This window comes from Pipistrellus kuhlii, unplaced genomic scaffold (genome assembly GCF_014108245.1).
Source record: "Pipistrellus kuhlii isolate mPipKuh1 unplaced genomic scaffold, mPipKuh1.p scaffold_m20_p_7, whole genome shotgun sequence".
Lineage (NCBI taxonomy): Eukaryota > Metazoa > Chordata > Mammalia > Chiroptera > Vespertilionidae > Pipistrellus > Pipistrellus kuhlii.
In genome coordinates, this window is record NW_023425573.1 from 72590082 (window position 1) to 72609307 (window position 19226).

A 19226-nucleotide genomic window follows, 5' to 3' on the forward strand; every position below is an offset into this window, starting at 1 on the left:
CCCTGATACTCCAGTGTAATCTCTTTATTTTAATGTCAGTAGGTTAGGAATTAGTTCCTTCTGGCCATGTAACATATTCATGGATTGAAGCAATCGGAAGTAAACAACTCTTGGGGCAATTATTTTGCCAATCACAGATGTACTGGGGAAAAAACATAGATTTTTTTTTTATTGGTTTTGGATTTTTACTCCTGTTTCTTAAGTTATATTAGAGTCTCAGTGCACAAATTCATGCACAAGTAGGGTCTCTTGGGGTGGCCTTCAGGGATCAGGCCCCAACTCAGGCCCCAGCCTTGCAGCCCTGCAACCCTGCCTTGTACCCTACCTTGGCCTGGTGCTGTCCCCTCACCTGCTCCATCATTCCAGCTGTGGGGAGATTGGTTAGGTCCAGAGCCAGGGCTAGAGCCAGGGCTAGGGTCCTCTGCCTGGCTCCCTCAGTGCCTGGGAGCCGGGCAGCAGCTATGAGGTGATTGGTCCCTGCTCATACCTGCCTTGGCCTGGCGCTACCCACTCACCTGTTCCAACATCCCACTGTGGTCCTGCTCTCATTGGGAGCCATTGGGGCCTGCACCATCTTCACTGCTGCCCACTGCCAGCACCATATCACTAACACTCTCCATGTTCTGTGCCGCCACCTGGTGGTCAACATAGGTCATAGCAAGCAGTTGAACTGGTCGAAATGCGGTCAAATGACCACCTGAGGAGGAAATTTGCATATTATGCTTTTATAAAATAGGACATTTGTGACGTGCAACATTCATAATTTCTCATAGACTCTGAGTTTTCATGTGTACAAGAAGAAAAGCTGTTATAAATATTACATATGTATCTAGCACACAGAAAACATTTAATAAATGATCTCTATTATAATTATTTAAAATCTTACCAATATTTTAGTTTTAATATCAGTCACATATCCATAGGGGTCATTTACATGCACTCAAAGGAGCAAATATTTGTGACATCCATCAGACCATTTATCAGTCAATCCAACATCAATTGCATGCCAAGCATGGTGCTAAGGCCACCCAAAAGAATCCCAGCATTGCAGATACCATATGTATTATGAACTTTAAAGATCCAATCAAAGAATTATTTTAAAATCATTCAAAATGTTACATATCATTTTTTTGCACAGGGATTTAAATCTAAAAGAATCTAATTTATGAAGCCAGAGAGATTATTAAATCATTTAACTGAAGTTGAGAAAAGATTTTTTTTTAAATGATTGTGAAAGGAAAAGAAACACTGTGTTTCCTGTGTGACTAGTTGAAGCAGCACAGAGAGTGATATTGTTGGAGTTATTTGATATCACAGATTAAATATGCATTTTATGATAATTTCTTATAACTTTTTATGGAATTGTTCATTATTGTTCTCACTTCTTATTTTGAGTTAAAGAGAAAAGTTTGTATTTGGGAAATATTAGTTCATTCTTTGCTAACATATTTCATATGGCATTATCTCTAGTTTGTGATTTAAAAAAAAATGGAAGTAATTACACACTATATTAGTGACTGTGATAAAAGAATTTAAGAAAAGAGCCACATATCTGGTGAGAGGTAAAGCATAATATATCTGATGCTTCTTAATATCCTTCAAGCAGAAAACAAATGACTGTGTCTTATAATGGCCCTTTCTCTTCTCTCTCTACCAATCAAAATCCTGTTCTCAATTTATCCAGCATTAGTCTTTGCTTATTCTACATTTTCATAGCCTTTATTGAACTATATTACAGCACAATAATTTAAACTCACTTCAGTTAGCTATTCCAATCCTTCCAAATGAGTCATATCTTGATTACCTGTGATTTTCCACCATGCAACTTAGCAGCTAGTACTAATCCCCAAACATATCGGCACTCAGTAAATTCTAGCTGAATCAAAGTACTGTGCCACTGAGTCAGATAGAAATGAAAAAAAGTGCAATAATAAAGCACATAGATAAATAAAAACAGGCAACAACTCAAAAGCCTTGGCATTTTATTTTATTTGGTTGTGAAATTGGTCTTTATAAAATGGGCTAACACTGTAAGTCCCCTAATCCTTGAGCAGCCACCTAGACCTCAGGTGCTTGGGAAGTGTATCAGAGAACTCTCCAGGCCCGCTGACATGCTCTATTACCTAGTCAGGTCTTCGGCCCCAAGCCCTGTGTGGACACCTACTCTGAGATGGGTTGGAACATTTGTGGTCTCATCTGTCTGTGTGAGGACTGCTCTGGTCTCTTCAGCTTCAATCTGAAGCATCTTCATGCATTTGTTGGACTCATTTCTTTCTGGGAAACACTTTCTATCTGACCAAAGAGAGGTTGACACACTCAAAGTCTTAAATTTTACTGTCATTTACTGCAGAGGTGTGTTTTGTAAAGTCAATATTCAAAAGGAAAAGGGAGAAAGGGGAGCAGAGGAGGAAGAGGAAGAGAGGAAAAGGAAAACCAGGATGCATCTAAGCAGAGCATTTGCTCTCCATTGGATACAGGCATTGTCATTCCCTGCTTTTTCTGTTCACACTCAGAATCTTTTTGTCCTTGGCATTCATATAGCATTTACATTTCTGGAACTGGAAAAAGTTACCCTAACCTATTCATTTTAGATGCTTCTTTATGGTGCTCACATAGACTGTCCTCTCCCGAGTCAAGCTGTGGCAGTTCGTGTTGCGTGTAGATCTCATTGAGGCAGGTGCTTGAGAGGGAAGAGAAAGAAGAAGTCTTCATTTCAGACGGTCAAAAAAAAAAAAAAAAAAAAAAAGGAAAACTGTCAACTGGTAAGAGATACCCTTGGCTTTGCTCTTGGAAAAGCTCTCCCTTGCAGCAGGAAGGCCATGTTTGTCTTCCTGATCAATGTCACTCTCTCCCCTTACATTCTCCTCTGCTCACATTGGGAAGTTAACACATTTACTTCATAAAGAAGATAAGAATTAAGCAAATGATATTTTTAAGTAAAAAATTATTTTCTTTCGAATATAGATTTGCATTAAGGAAAGATAATGCTATTTATTATAAATGAGGCATTTTATTAGGTGCATGAACAATTTTATTTGACTACACAAATAACTATTTGAAGAAAGAATTGCTAGCTCCACATTAAATATTATATTAAAAGTGTTTAATATTAAAATTATATATCATATCATATTTTAATGTTAAAACATTAAATTATTTATATCGGCCTGATACTGTTCTAATACTGAGTAATTGCCAAAAGCAGGACAGACAAAAATCCCTTAGACAGGAGTTTCTATTCTAATTGGATGAGACAAATAATATAAAAAAAATAAATCCTATATAATAAAAGCCTAATATGCTAAGTGTACAGTTGTCGAATAGTCGTCCATTCAACCAATCAAAGCATAATATGAGTCTGTATATCTGATTTCTCACTAACACACCAGCTGCTATGAGTCAGTTCTAAGACTATTACACAGAGCCTGTTTCCTTTGTTTCAAGTGTACTCTACTTGTCCCCCATCTGTTGTTACTGAAAACTGATCCATTCAATTTATATATAAAATCTGTAACAGCAACATCACAAGATATTGGTTCTCTAGTGCTTTGTTGGATTTTAAAACTATCTTCAAAATATTTTGCTTTGGTCTTTCCATATAAACATTACTACTTAAGACAATTAATGGTCACAAAGGTGTTGAGATAGTTTCCACCTCTTGATCTTTCCATGAAATCTTCAGTGCCAGTCACTTTTAAATGAATATTTTTAAAAATCATCAGACACTAAAATGTCAACAGGTAAAAGGAAAAAGAGAGAGAGATCCTTTATTGAACCCATATTTAATGACAAGACCTTTACATGTGTTGCTTCACTCTAATTTCCACTAGGAAGATTAAAGGCTTATACAGTGGTGCCTCACACAACGAACTTAATTCGTTCCAGGAGCAAGTTTGTTATGCGAAAAGTTCGTTATGTGAAACGTGTTTTCCCATAACAATACATGTTAAAAAAAATAATTCGTTCTGTAGCATAAAATATGCTAAGATGACATAAAAAAAGATAAATTTTTGTTATTATTTTTATTTAGATACATCTAAAAACATAATTTCTTTTTAAAATAAAAACACACATTTTTTTAATTTTAAGACAGACTAAGTAGAGTCTACCGAATCTTGCACATCTTCATCCATTTTCTGCTTTTTGGCCGATGGTTTCATGAAAAACCTGTCCAAAGTCGTTTGTTTTTCTCTTTTCTCCAACATCTGCCGGAAATAATGGACAAGAATATCGGAGTAAAGATCGTTGATCCTGTTTGCTTCAGCTGAATCCGGATAGTGGGCATTGGTAAACTCCTGAACTGCTTTCCATTTGACCAGGATGTTCTTGATGTCAGCAGTTGGGATTGGTTGATTGTTTGATTGTTGCTCCTCGTTATCAGATGACGCTTCCCTTTGAGCATTGTCCTATTTCATTTCAACAGAAATCACCTTCCTGCTTTTTTTAGAAGCCATGATATAAAAAAAATATTGAGTTTAACTTAAAAGGACGACTGCCGTGATACGTGCGTGATTTAATTCGTAATGAAGAACGATTGCCGCGATACGTGCTTAAATTAAGCGCAGTGACTAACGACTGCCTGCAGTGCCTGCGCGGAAGGATGCAATACATCGGCAGCGATCGTGGAAGCTCGGGCGAAGCAGTAGAGGAAGCTCGGGCAAAGCGGTCCTGGAAGCTCAGGCGACTTCGTTGTGTGAAACGAAGTTTGTTGTATGAATCATGAAATGAAGTTCATTGTGTGCAGTGTTCGCTGTGCGAGGCGTTCTTTATGCGAGGCACCACTGTATGCAAATTGTCCCTTTGACCTAGAGTTCGACTTGTAGTTCAACCAAGAGTTCAACCAGGGAGTGGGGCAGGCTGGGCAACCACCCACAGTCCCTCCCCTGGCCAGGCCAGCCCAATCAGTCTGATTGGGGCTGGCCAGCTGGACCCCATCCATGCACAAATCCGTGTACTGGGCCTCTAGTTGTTATATATTATGTTTGCCATTTTATAGCTAAGGAAAAAAATGAGATTCAGGGAATTGAAAATTATGCATGCACATTCACAGAGCTAAAAGCCATGACAGTCTGTCATATTTATATAATCTCTGTTGTGTAGCTAAACACACTCTGATTGGGATTTTAAATAACACCCAGAGTCACACAGCTAATAAGTGACAGAGCTACACAACATCAAGCCCCAGTCCATGTGTATCCCCCAGGTCATCAAGCTGTCTCTAATGTGTTTGGAAGTAATAGGAAGAAGATCATTTCTGTGGTGATTACAGAAGACAAGGACTCAAGGCACATGATGCTGTTAGATGGGCTGGACCCTGGAGGCGGTATGCAGAGTGCACCTCGGGGCAAAGGAAGTGGACCTCCCTGTGAGCGGTGCTGTTAGGCACAGTGAAATGCAGGTCTTTGGGGGATGGGATATGCTGAGGTGTTTTCTTGGTGAAAATGTTTCCTTGAGTCTGGAACCAGGGGAGGAGTTTCATGCTAATGAAGTCTGAGATACTAGAAAAAAAAATAATGGCAATGGGGCAAGGGCTGGAGCTGAATGGGCATTACATAATGGTGCAGGGACCCTGAAACAGAGCGTGTCTGCCTGGCATTTCGTCCCAGTGCCAGTCCTGCTTAACGTTGATGGAATAATTATTGGGGCCCAATTACACAACGAGCTACGGTGATTTATGATGCTCTACAACCCGCACTGAATCAACCTGTCTCCGTAGCCATAAGCCTGCATAAAGTTTTAATTACGAACATCATAAGTTGGTCAGAGCATATGGAGAAAAATGGATTATGAATTTATGATGTAGTAAATTTTCCTACCGAGTGGCTCTTCTGATGAGGGCCTGGCGACAGGATGACATAAGACATGGAGAAGAAGCCAGCTGCCTGACAAGGCGTCGGCTCCCTTCTGAAAGTGAAACTGGGGCCTAAGGCTGTGCTAGTGTACCAGGGGGAATGCCAAGGTGTCAGTCAGCTGGCTGCAAGCCACTCCAATCCTGGCCTCAGGTGAGATATAGCTACCCGGCTGGGACAATGATATGCCACCCAAGATTTGCATATGACAGGGTAGAACTGAGCAAGGGAATAGTGTTGGCTTGCTTAACTGTTCTGTCAGCACCCCTCCTGTAAGAGGACTTCCCAAACAGATGAACTATTCATGTTCTCTTTAAGATTTTATGGTTCAGTAGGCACTTACTGAGAGTGTAGGTGCCAGGCCCCTAGAGGCCACTTGGCGGGTGTGTGGAGGCCAGAATGCATGGGCCAGCTGGGGACACTGTGCGAGCTATCACCGATGAAGAAGCAAGTGGCTGAGTTCTGTGACTGCAACACAAACCACCTTCCCCCTCTGCTCTTGCCTCCATCCTTCACTTTTGGAGAACACCCCCTATAAAATGTCTGCATATTCATCTCCAATGTAGTCAGCTTCCCAGACAGCCTGACCTTCTCAACCCAACATGCCATGTGAAGAGACCTCAGGCTCTCCGTTCTGTACCCGGAGACTTACATAAATTTGGTAAAATGAAAAGGTACATTCACTTGTTTTTATAACCATTAATCATTTTTTGTTTGTTTTTTTAGCTTTTACATTTTTTTATTGTTTGAAAGATTACAAATAGTACATATGTCTCCTTTTTTTCCCCCTTGACCTACCTTATCCTTCCCTACCGCCCCCCCAATGCCTTCACCTGCCCCGCCCCCATGTCTTGTATCCATTGATTATGTTTCTATGTATGCATACAAGTCCTTCTGTTGATCTCTTACAGCCCCTCCCGCCCCCCTCCCCCGTCACCCCAACCTCCCTTGCCTTCCAGCTATTGTTTGACAGTCTGTTCAATGGTTCTTTATCTCTATAACTATTTCCCGCCGTATTTTATTACAGTGCTCACTGTGTAGCCAGCACTGCACTAGGTGTGATGGGTACACAGATATAAAAAACAGTACTGTGTTGAAATAGTTTGCAGCCCAGTCAAAAAAGACAGACAACAGTAACCACTTATGGCAGTAAACAGTATGATAGGATCAGGCCCAGGGACACCTACCTAAAAGAAGTCTCTGGAAACCACAGCGGTTGGATCAAGTAGGAACATAGGCTGTACACTCTTCTGGCTGGACACACACTGAGGGAGCCGGTCAGCAAGGAAGGAGGATGGGCCTGCCAGCTGGTACTACACCCAGCCAGGCAGATGCTCACCAGGGCACACGAGGCAGATTGCAGGGATGGTCCAGGGAATCCTGCCCACTCCTCATGCTGCAGTCTGTAACTCACCTCTTAGCTCATTTCCTGGTTTCTCCTGGATCAAAAGGACAACTCCACAGCATGGAATCGATACCCCTCACCCTGACTCTGCAGAAGGATTGTTCTGTCCATACCTAATAAGCTGGCCATCTGTATCAAAGTCTCTAAAGACGCGTGGGTGAGTAGTGCAAACACTTCAAATACACAGCACAAGAGCAGCTCATGGCAGTCCACATGCAGCCTGTCTAAAGGGCTCAGCTGCCCACAAGTTAATAACAGAAGGAAGTTTGAAACCGATACACAAAGCTTCAGCCTCCCTGTTAGCTCTGGCAGTTTGAAAGATAACCATCTAATTACTTTACTTTTTAAATCTTTAAAATTCTCCTATAATGAAGCCAGTCTGACTTCACTTATCCCCTTCTTTCTCTCTCTCTCCCTCTCTCTCTACATATATATATATATATATATATATATATATATATATATATATCCTATATAATAAAAAGCAAATATGCAAATTGTCTCCTGCACCAGGAGTTAAACCAGGGGGTAGGGCCAGCCAGCCAACCACCCACAGCCCCCTCCCAGTGCTGGCCCCACCCCAATCAGGGGAGGGGTCAGCTGGCCAGCTACCCAAAGCCCCTCCCCCTGGCTGGTCCCACCTGCAATTGGCCCAATTGGGGAGGGCCAGCCAGACCCCACCCATGCACAAATTCATGCACTAGGCCTCTAGTGTGCACACACGTGTGTGTGCGTGTGTGCGTGTGTGTGTGTGTGTAAGATAGATGGATAGATAGACATATATTCATATAGACATATATATTCAAAATAGACATATAATATACTCAAAAGATTACAGCATTCACACCCCAGCTCAAATGCAGCTTATTTGAGCCAAAAGAGAAGAGCTAAAGAACATGAACAACCTAATTGGCCACGTGATGTTCTGAAATCATACTGCTCTGGGAATCTGGAGATCAAGTCTTCTAGCGCCACACAGATAGAAGCCCCTTTGCTGCGGGCCTCACTCTCTGTGTCTCTTCATCTCTGTTGGTTCATATCCTTTAATATCCATTTTCAATAACCAGTAATATATTGGGTAAACTGGTTTCCTGATTCCTGCGAGCCACTCTAGAAGAGTAATCAAACCCAAGGAGGGTTTGGGGAACCTCTGGTTTCTGCTGGTCAGGAGCATGGGTAACATACTAGACTCGTGGTTGGCATCTGAAGTGGAAGGCAGTCTTGTTGGACTCAGTGCCTAACCTGCAGAAGCTGATGCTGTGTCCAGGCAGATAGTGTCAGAACTGAGTTAATTGTAGAGCACTCAGCTGTTGTCCGGTTTGCTTAGTGGTGTGGGACACCCCCAGACACATCAGAATTGGCTCTAACACATTTACAATTATGTGAGTTAACTTACAGGCTCCATAAAATATTGCTTGGCTAAAGAAAGAAAGATGGGCCCCGGCCAGGTAGCTCAGGTGAGTAGAGCATTGTCCTGATTCACCAAGGATGCAAGTTTAATCTTAGGTCAGTTCACATATAAGAATCAACCAATGAATGCATAATAACAAACCCCCCCCCCTCTCTCTCTCTCTCTCTCTCTCTCTAAAATCAATAAATAAAAACTTTAAAAAGAAGAAAGATGCAGAAAAATGTATAATTTTCTAAAATTATGTAAAAGATATGACTGCACTGTATACATATGTAACCATATAAGGTATTAAAACCAGGGTTTGTATATCTATACCTATGTCTATGTGAGTGTGTATATGCATAAGAGTGATGAACTTGCCAAGGTGATTAAAATGAATTATTCAAAATGAATTATCAAGAGTGGGGATGTGAGGCAAGCACACACACAAAAAAGATTGCAAGTAAATACTAAAGGCAGCATATGATATTATTTTATTCACGTATTTGTGCAAAGTTGTATGTATGCACATGACAATGTTTGGTAAAGGGGAAAATATTGTTCACAAGCCTCAGTTGGAAGACTTAGTAAAGTGCCTCATGTCTTCCTAGTGTTCCTTCCCTGCCATTTGGAATGAAACTCCAAAGAAGCCTGGATAACTTCAGTGCAGCACCTCCACTCACAACATATATTCACAATTTTGTTCTTCATGACTTCAGGCAGAATGCACCGTCTGCCTCTTCTTCTTCAGAGCTGCTTCTCCTAAGAGCCCGGGAGGCCTGAGTAGCAAGCACGGTAAGCCCTGAGTGAGCACTCGCTATGCTTGTGGCTGTTATTTTTATTCAGGTCCCCATTCCACTCTCCCTCTTCTTCCGCCCATGTGGCTGGCATGTCTAGCAAGACCATACTGTCACATGTACTAACCCTACTACAAAACACCAGACATTTTGGTAATCATGTTTTATAACATTTAATAATCAGCCCCAGGACTTCATAGCTACACTATACATTTTTGTACCAGTCTGCACGCAATTTTTAAAGTAATTTTCCCAAGGAGAGAGGAAACCCTATTGCAGATCACATACTTTATAAGCATTGTGGGACTCAATGGCATCAGCCCTCACACAACACCTGGGAACATGGCAGACCCTCATTACAATGAAGTAATACAGGTTTTGGTGAAACTACCTGCCTCTATATGTCCCCAGCTTCACACTTCAGGTCCCAGAAAATCCATTCTCACCGGTGCAGGGGGAGCCCTATGCAGAGAACCCAGAGCATCCTCTCTCCCAGCAACCGAATCAGAAAGAATGCATGGGCCTATCAGCAGGCATAAGGTGTTAGACCCGTCTGCAATGGAAATTATCTTCCTGCCAAAGTAATCATCCCATCACAACACTCGAAGTTGGAGATCTGTGCATATTTTGTTCCATATCTAATTATGACTGAGTTTTCAGCATTTACTGGTTTAAAACTGTCATCGACTTACGGAACTTAGACTTAGCCTGTAAGAAACGCACACCCTGATTGAGAGGCCAAGTTCATAGGATTGGAATGTTTACAAGATATGAGTTAGCTTGCGGTATCATATGGTGATAGGTCAAACACATATATCAATATACAAAAATTAATATAGCACAGATTCTTTTCATTCCAACGAAACGTCACCAAAATTATATGAATAAAAGCAGCAGCATGGCAATATGTATATAGCCCCCCCCCCCAAAAAAAGCCTTATTTGACAAAGGACCAGACATTTAGGTAATTATGTTTTATGGCTTTTAATAATCCCAGGACTTCACATCGACACTATACATTTTTGTACCTGTGTGCACGCATTTTAAAAAATCATTTTCCCTAGGAGAGAGGAACATGTGGCACCATTTTTCTTACCATCTGCAGGCCTCTGTTACATCTATTTTAAATGTAAATTCCTTGATGTAAGGAACAATACATTATGCTAAATCTTAGCATATTGTAGTCTTTGATGGATGATTATTATGGCTAGTAACAAAAATTACAAATTAGCAAAAATGTATCTACACTTCTGTGCAAATTAGCAGGAGAGTTACTCTTACAGTTTAATATGAAAGAGTGATGGCAGGACTGTCAAAGCAAGCAGGGCTCATGTCTATAAGATTCAAGGCCATTTTTATAGATGAAAACGGACTTGCTTAAAGGCATAATAACCTAGATGGGTACGATGTTATAGTCAGCAGTTACCAAAGAGTGTCTTCCTAATACAGTGGCATTCTGGAGTGGCAGTGAGGGCAGGACATTCTGAGCAGTAATATATCAAGTGTACTTCACATTTAAGGTAGATAAAATTTTAGCATCTCTATCCTCTATATGACCATGCTTTTCTCAGTATTCATTATAAAAATAATAATTATAATCAGGAAATAAAAATTTGTTTATATGGCCATGGCAGTAAATGATAATAATAATTACAAAAATAGATTAATTATTTAATAATATTTTTATGTAAAGAGGAAAAATAAATGTGCAAATTTTTCCAAAGGACTGAATTAATTCCTCAAAATTTACAGAATGATTTGCACTTAGAATGACTGAATCAAAGCAACTCAGATTCCATTTCCTCTTTTTTGCAATTAGTGCTATCATTGCCATTACTATTTGCTATCTCAGTGCAGAGATATGTGGTATGATGGGGTGGGAGGCAAGGACTGCACCTGAGACAGAAATGCCCCATGCTGAACTATTTACTTACTTTACCGCTTATTATGCAAATGAGCATGTGTAGCTGAGCTCACAGATGTCTGTGGCCAATTTTAAAACTGGAGGTTTTCCAAATTAACTTCCAGTAGAATAAAATATCTATAAAAGGGTATGTATTAAAACCGTGTTAATTTGGGACTAAGGTGTATATTATTAAAAACTTCACAGTAGCCTGGCTGGTATGGCTCAGTGGTTGAGAGTAGACTGTGAACCAGGAGGTCACGGTTCAATTCCTGGTCAGGGCACTTACCCAGGTTGCAGGCTTGATCCCCATTGTGGGTGTGCAATAGAGAGCCAATCAACAATTCTCTCTCATCATTGATGTTTCTATCTCTCTCTCCCTCCATCTCTGAAATCAATAAAAAAGTATTTTTTTAATCAAACTTCACAGTAGTCATAGTATTTGTTTAGCATTAATGTCAATAGAATGTTTTATTTTAGGGAGGCAGTGTTTTGCACTGACATTATTTAAAATTGCCAGCGCATAGCAACAATAAAAACTAGACCAACTTTTACATAATTTTGTTATATTAATTTAGGCACTGAACCTATGTGGACTGCCCTTGTTCCTGCCTCTACACACCTGCCCTTGGAGTGCCTATGAAAGTCTAAGTTGGGTTCAAAAGTATAGCCAAGCACCTTAACAGAGGACATAGTTTAGGACCTTCCTTAAAGCGTAAAATACTAAAAAGTGTGGCCTCTCATCTCTGACCACACAGGAAGGCCCAATTCAGAGATGGAAATACTGAGTCCTTACTTCCTTCACTTCTCCTGGCAGACACTCTCCACCCATCACAGGACTTTCTCAATGAACCAGGGCATGTCTTCCGAAGGCTTATAAAACTGCAGCCTGGCATTGGTATACAAGCTGACAATGATTATGTTCCTGAATTATTGATAGATCTCTAGCCTGACACTCAAGGGAAGCCTGTTATCAGACTCCATGAGGAGCTGCTGGAGCCCTCTAGGTGCTCAAGCCACAGACTCAGAGAGGGAGTGTGCTGCATGCATGTGCCTGTGCAAGGCGGATGCAAGAACGATGACTGAGAAAGCCAACTCTTCACTCCCATTAGAAATGGAACAATAGTGTGCCCTTAGTCTTCCCAAATGAGGAGAATGCGTATTGATAGAGTATTTATGATGGCCCAGTCAGTATCAAAGGACTGCAAGTGCATTATCTCTATCCTTTCAAATGCTCAGTGAAGAAGGTGCTGCTACTGTCCCACCTTTGTTACAGATGACACCCTAAATCAGAGGATGGCTGAGCAACCAGCCCAGTCTCACAGCTAGTGGGAGAGCTGAGAGTCAACCCAGGGGTAAATCTGCAAAGTCCCACAGAGAAACACGCTTAATGGCATTCTATGAGGTGCTGTCCATTTCAGCTCTTCTGAACCACTCCAAACTTTATTAAATATATTGCAGAGGCATCATTTTGCTTTGGCTTGCTATAAGGCCAGTATGGGAGAGTAATTAGTAAATGTGACAAGCCAGCCAAGGAAAATAAGATATTAAAATTATCTCAAAATAGCATTAATGTTTTATTTCCATTATGATACAAGCAAAATGAATTATCTAATTTAATTGCTTTATTTTTTAGGGAGGGAAGACTCTGAAAAGAAAGTCAGCTACTAAAAAGAGTATGAATATATTAAGGACATGCTAATTTCTTTATATGAACTAATTCACCTACGCTTTGCAACATTATTGAAAGTTAAAAGCTTACTCATTTTGTAGAAGAAACTAAACTTAGAAAGGTTAAGCAACTTGCCCAGTAAATCATGATACTGTCATTTGAACCCCCATCTGGAATTTCAGGGTTCAGTTTTCACCATTTAGAGATGTTTCTCTGCAGAACTATCTTGCTAATTAAGACCCAGCCTTTTCCAGATGTTTGCTCATTAAACCACTCTCCCAGGCTGTCATGCTTGTGAGAATGTTTTTGCTTGCCCCAGGGTGAAACTCTCACCTGTGAGTCAGTAGTCACTATTGGCCAAACTTCACACTGGCATTTTTAAGAAAGAAAACGTAGGGAGAAAAAGGGACGGCACCTAATTGTAGTGTCCTGTCTGGCTTCTGACAATGCCAAGAGGTGCTGGCATGGGCCAGCATGAATTTATTTAGTAAACATTTGTCAGTCCCCTACTCACTGCCAAGTCCTGTGCTGGGCACTGGGATGACAGACAGACAATGTCATGTAGCTGCCAATGAACTACATCTCAAGTTTCTGGCGTGTAAATAAATTCAGAAAATGTTCTTATAAAGAATTAGAGCTTTGGTTTAAACTATCTATTTTTGTTACTGAAGACATACTTAGTGTGCATGAATCAGGGGCATGCCAATTTCCTCTTACTTCTGGGAAATGGAGTGCCTCTTGATTCACCAGCAATTCTTGAGCCTCATGAAATGAAGAAGATTCTAAGGGCTCCTTACCTAAGCTCTGCCCTCTTTCCCCAGGTGGCATTTTCATCTAAGACAGTTGGAAGTGATCCTGACAGGAATGGCCAGGTGCTCAAAAGTGTTTGAGCTTGGCAAATTTATTCTTGTGGCTCTTTCTCTCAGTGTGCACATCATCTAACGTTGCCTGAAGGTCACCTGGTCTGGAATAGACAGTGCATGAATAATGAGACTGTCTTGTCCATTGGTAGGGGAGATGGGGATTGAACAGGCTTGGTGACAACTTCTTGTTCTGTTATTTAGGACCTCTTTGATTGTTGGCAAAAAAAAAAAAATACTTAGCCTGAAAATGAGAAATATAATAGGTATATAATTTTAACCCCCTCATTTTAAGTTACACTTATCGCTAAAACAGTGGTGTTCAATTGGGGGCAATATGACACCTTAGAAACATCTAAGATAAATTTTGTTTTTACAACTGGGAGGGAAGGGCTTTGCTCTTCGTATCTGGTGGGTAGAGGCCAGAGGTGCTACAATACATAGGCCAGCCCCACAAGAAAGAAATATCCATCCCCAAATGTCAATAAGAAACCCTGCTCTGATCTCTCACATTCAGACCCCTAGATCCCACAGCAGCCTGAGGAGAATGGGGTATGATGGAGAGAAAGTATAACACACTCTTCCCAGCGTGTGTACCAGAGAGAAAGGGGAAGTGAAAGAAAGACTGCCTCCTTTCACACTCAGGTGGACTGTGGGGAAAGGAGTGAAACAGGACACAAGAAAGCAGATAGTCCAGTGTTTGCCTCAATCCCCTCTTTGGACAGATATTCCCAAAGCAGTTGTGTGTATGTATGTGTGTGTGTGTGTGTGTGGTGCGGGGGAGAGGTGCAGTTGATCAGCTAAGGGGAACACTGCCATGTAAATCTGAATATGGTGCAATATTAGCAAAGACTTAGGTAGGGCTAGTGCAGGTGTTCCCAGTGCAGAATTCAGATGACTGAGCAAAAGAGGAGAGAGGTGAGAAAGGGGCAAAGAGGAACAGGAAAGAAGGAAGAGAGAAGGGAGGGGGAAAGAGGAGAGTGGATAGGGGGAGGAGAATGAAGTGGGAGAGTCACAACAGGAGGATAATATTAATAATAATAAACTATTGATAACAATATTAATCATAAAATTTTTTGATCTACATATAAAGACTAGTTGACTTACCTTTCTATTGTTTCTAACATATTACATAATTATATTTTAAATGAATACGAAGATAGGATTATTCACCAAAAGAAATACATAAAAATATGTTGATTTGTGACAACGTGGATGGGCCTAGAGAATGTTATGCTAAACAAAATAAATGAATTATAAAAAGCTAAGAAACATATTATTTCAATCATCCTATATAATAAAAGCCTAATATGAAAATCAACCGAACCAAGGAATAACCGGTCACGATGATGTGTAGATGCTCAACACAGGAGCTGCCTCCAGACCATAGGCTCCAGGCCAGTCAAGGCAGGTGTCAGCAGGAGCTCCCAGATTGCTCCACCAATCACCCCACAGATCAGCCCTGATTGCCAAGGGACCCTACACGTGCAAGAATTTTATGCACTGGGCCTCTAGTACTAGTATCCTATATAGTAAAAGGATAATATGCAAATTGTTTTCTTGACCGGGAGTTCGACAGGAGTCCAACCAGAGGTCAAGGCTGGCTGGCCAACCTCCCACGTCCCCTCCCTCCAGCTGGCCCAGCCCAATTGGCCCCAATCGGGGTGGGTTGGCCAGATCCCACTCATGCACAAATTTGTGCACAGGGCTTCTAGAGTAGAATATAAAACTGAAACTCAGAGACACAGACAGACAACAGTATAGTGGTTATCAGAGAGAAGGAAATGGACAGGATGGCAAAGGGTAAAACGGGCCAAATATATGGTGATAGTGGGCTCACAATGCAATATACAGATCATATATGATAGTAATGTACACTTAAAACCTATATGACCCTTTTAACCAATGTCACCATGATAAATATAATAGAAAAATATGTGGAGATGTGTCAGAGAGTTAACTAATAGAAAATACTCTGCTATTCTTTAGAATTTTAAGATTATGTGGTATTGTCAATATCTTGTGTTTATAATTTATTTTGATTTCTTGACCATTCTAAAGAAATATTCACTTTCATACTTAACTTTGTATATGTAAAATGTATTATTTCTCTTGAAGACAGCTCCCCAAATTGCATAAATTTAATGTCCAACTTCTTCCTGCTGCAGTCAGTGTGGATTTGGCTCTGCCTGAAGTCCTTGCTGCAGACTGGCCAGGGCAGGCTGCACACAAGGGCTCAGATGCTCCTCCACCAAAGACTTAGAGTAAGGTTGCTTCCCTTCTGCCCTTCCTGAGACTGGCTTTGAGACTCTGTGGGCATAAAGCATCCCCTGGATGCCCACGCAGCCCCTTGATTCAGAACAGGACTTAACTTCCGCTCAGTCCTACCACACTCCACATCAGGCCAGGAGTCCTGACCAAGGGCTGTTCTGAAGGGTCCCTGACCAGAAGCCCTCTGAGTGTTGTGACTGAGACCTGCTGACCACACTCCCATAAGACCCACATTTGCTCCTGGGTAAGAGTCCCCAGTGCTCACTCTTCCCACAGAAAATGTATTCATCCTCTCTGGGCCCCTCCCCTGTGCCCTGTGTTTACCCAGAGTGTGTAGACTCCACATAAAGGCATCCTCCAGCACACCAACCACCAGGAAGTCAGCAGGGATTCTGCCATCAGTCAAATGCTGGGGACAGCAGAGACTCAGAACCATTGGGAAGTTTAGAAGCTAGTCACTGACTTACTTGAGTGAGTGAATGAGGTCTGTTTCCTTACAAGATTTTGAAACAGAAACAGTGGTAAAGTAGAAAGAGGTGGAAAGTAGTGCATTAAAGTTTGAGATAAGACTATCGATATCAAAGTCCTAATTACCTCCTTATCTGTACAGTCAACCTACAATTATTTCTCTTCTGATTATTCAATAAGCATTTATTGGATATCTGATATGTGTAAAATACAGTCTCAGATACTGTAACCCTATTTATTTATTAGTATTCACGATCTTAGCCTCCAAGGAGGCAGGGATTTGTTCATATTGATTCTGCACCATTTATCACAGTGTCTACATGGATGGGTGCTCAAAAATGTTGGTTGACTGAATAATTTAGTTCTACTTTGATTAGACAGTAAATACTTCACTTGCTAAATAAATTGTGCTTTTCTGATAACAAAAGTAATAAATGCTAAATGCAGTATAAAGAAAAAAACTGATAGATAAGATTTGGGCATATAATTCTCCTAATTTCCTAATAAAATGTGTGTTCAAATACCTACTTATCATATACCTGTGTATTTATATTAACATTAAGTGTTACTAAGTGTTAAATGTATATTTTGCTTTTTGTTTTTATTGTCATTGAATAGTATAAGTATTCTTAAAGTATTTAAATATTACTAAAAACAATTTAATAATTTTATACTAAAATCCATCACATGGCTGTGTCATAATTTATTTAACCCCTCTGGTCTCAAATGATATTAAATTATTTCCCAATTTTGTCTTTGCTAATAGTACTTTGATAAGAATCCCTGTGTGTGTGTGTGTGTGTGTGTGTGTGTGTGTGTGTGTAACTGAAAGTTGAGTTACTAGATATGATTAGATGAGTATAAACCTTTATTAATCAAAGGTTGGCATGAAGAGGACTGAACTGAGTTGGGGCATGGAAATGGTCTACAAACAGATCCACAGCTAAGACTTAATTCGAGTTGAGTGCTCATGGTAATGGGGACATTTAGAAACAGAGATCATAAATCTAAAAGGAGGCATTAGCATGCTTTTAAATTGTTCTGGTGCTTTGCTGGTCTTGGGGCCTGGCTGCCCCTTCCAAGGTTAGCTAATTCCTACAGTTAGCAAACAGCATGCCAGGGAGTGAGCCTTTCACATGCAAATCAGCCCTCCAGAGCCCAAGCTCTCAGCCTCCTCCCTAGGGGCTCACACTCAGGCCAGGACCCTGTCTTAATAACTCAGGGCCCCACAGTGCTAAATGGCACCCAGGCCCCAGACCCTCCGACAGGCTTCACACTGGGCTGCTTCATTACATCTGCTTGCCCTGCTTGGTCCATTCTTTCTTTGGAAGCCACAATTCAAGTTCTGGCCCATGGTCTCCCCTCAGCCTCTGCTCCTGACTGACCCCGCGCTCCCACCGGCAGTCTGTGTGGTGAGGTGTGCCCCTGCCACTAGGGATTTGTGAGAATAAAAAGCTTCTTCCTCTGGGACAGTCATTTCCATGCTTGTATTTTACCATCTCTGACTAAAATGAATCCTGGGTACCTTAAAGCAACAGATAAAAATGGGTCAGAAATAATAACCAGAAAACCAAACTACTCACAGGAGGCCTTAGAAAGAGCTCGCAGCACTTCTTGCTGCTTTAGCTGGTAATTGAACCCATGGAAATGCCTGTCCTTTGATAGGGTATATTCAAGGAATCAAAATAAAACATGCTCATATGAGATATGATCTCCACAATTTCTAGGAGCTCCCTAGCAATGACAAAGGATCTAAGCATATGCCTCCCTAACTGACCATGCTGAAGTGTGGGAAGGGATATGATGGAACTAGAGCAAGCATGCCAAACTCATGGCCCACAGGCTGAAAGAGGCTCACAAGGAATGTTTTCAAGGCCTAGCCAATAAAATGGTATGTAAGAAAGGTTTTAATAAAAATGTCATAACTTAATTTTTACAATATTTTGTTATACATAATTATTAATAATGAACTACAACGTTCGCTAATGACTGATACCTATGATCATGTTGCATTCATTTCCCTTATGCACCTTATACACAGGCACACAATTTCTCTCCACTAATACTAGCAGCGAATATTTTAGCAGCCAATCGCCACATCATTAGTCTTGGACTGACTTGTTTGGTGTGCACAACAGGAAATATTTTGCTTTCAGAAAACAACAAAAATTGGTTTACTTACATTAGGCTTATTAATTTGTGCAGTTATTCAGTGTTCAGTTAATGTTCAAGAAAATATATTAATTTTTATTAAAAGGTTCTCCTATTTTATGTTAACAATTACTCATTTATTTCAGCCCTTTGTGTCCAGCATGTCTCTATCGAAATAAACCTCTGTTTCTGTGAAAATGGAAGCTCTTGTTTTTTTGTGGCCCACATCAATCAACTTAAACCTTGTTATGTGGCCCATGTCCGTCTTTGAGTTTGACATGCTTGATCTAGAGCAAAGTGCGATGGAATCGCATGGGAAGAGGAGTGATTTAATTACATTTTGCTCCCTCCCAAGGCTTTCCTTTCCTGCTCTTCTGAGGCCCATCTCTTGTCCCTTTTCCCAAAAGCCTTGTCAGTCCAGTGTGCCCAGAAGCAGGGAGAGGGGGTGGAAACCGGCTCA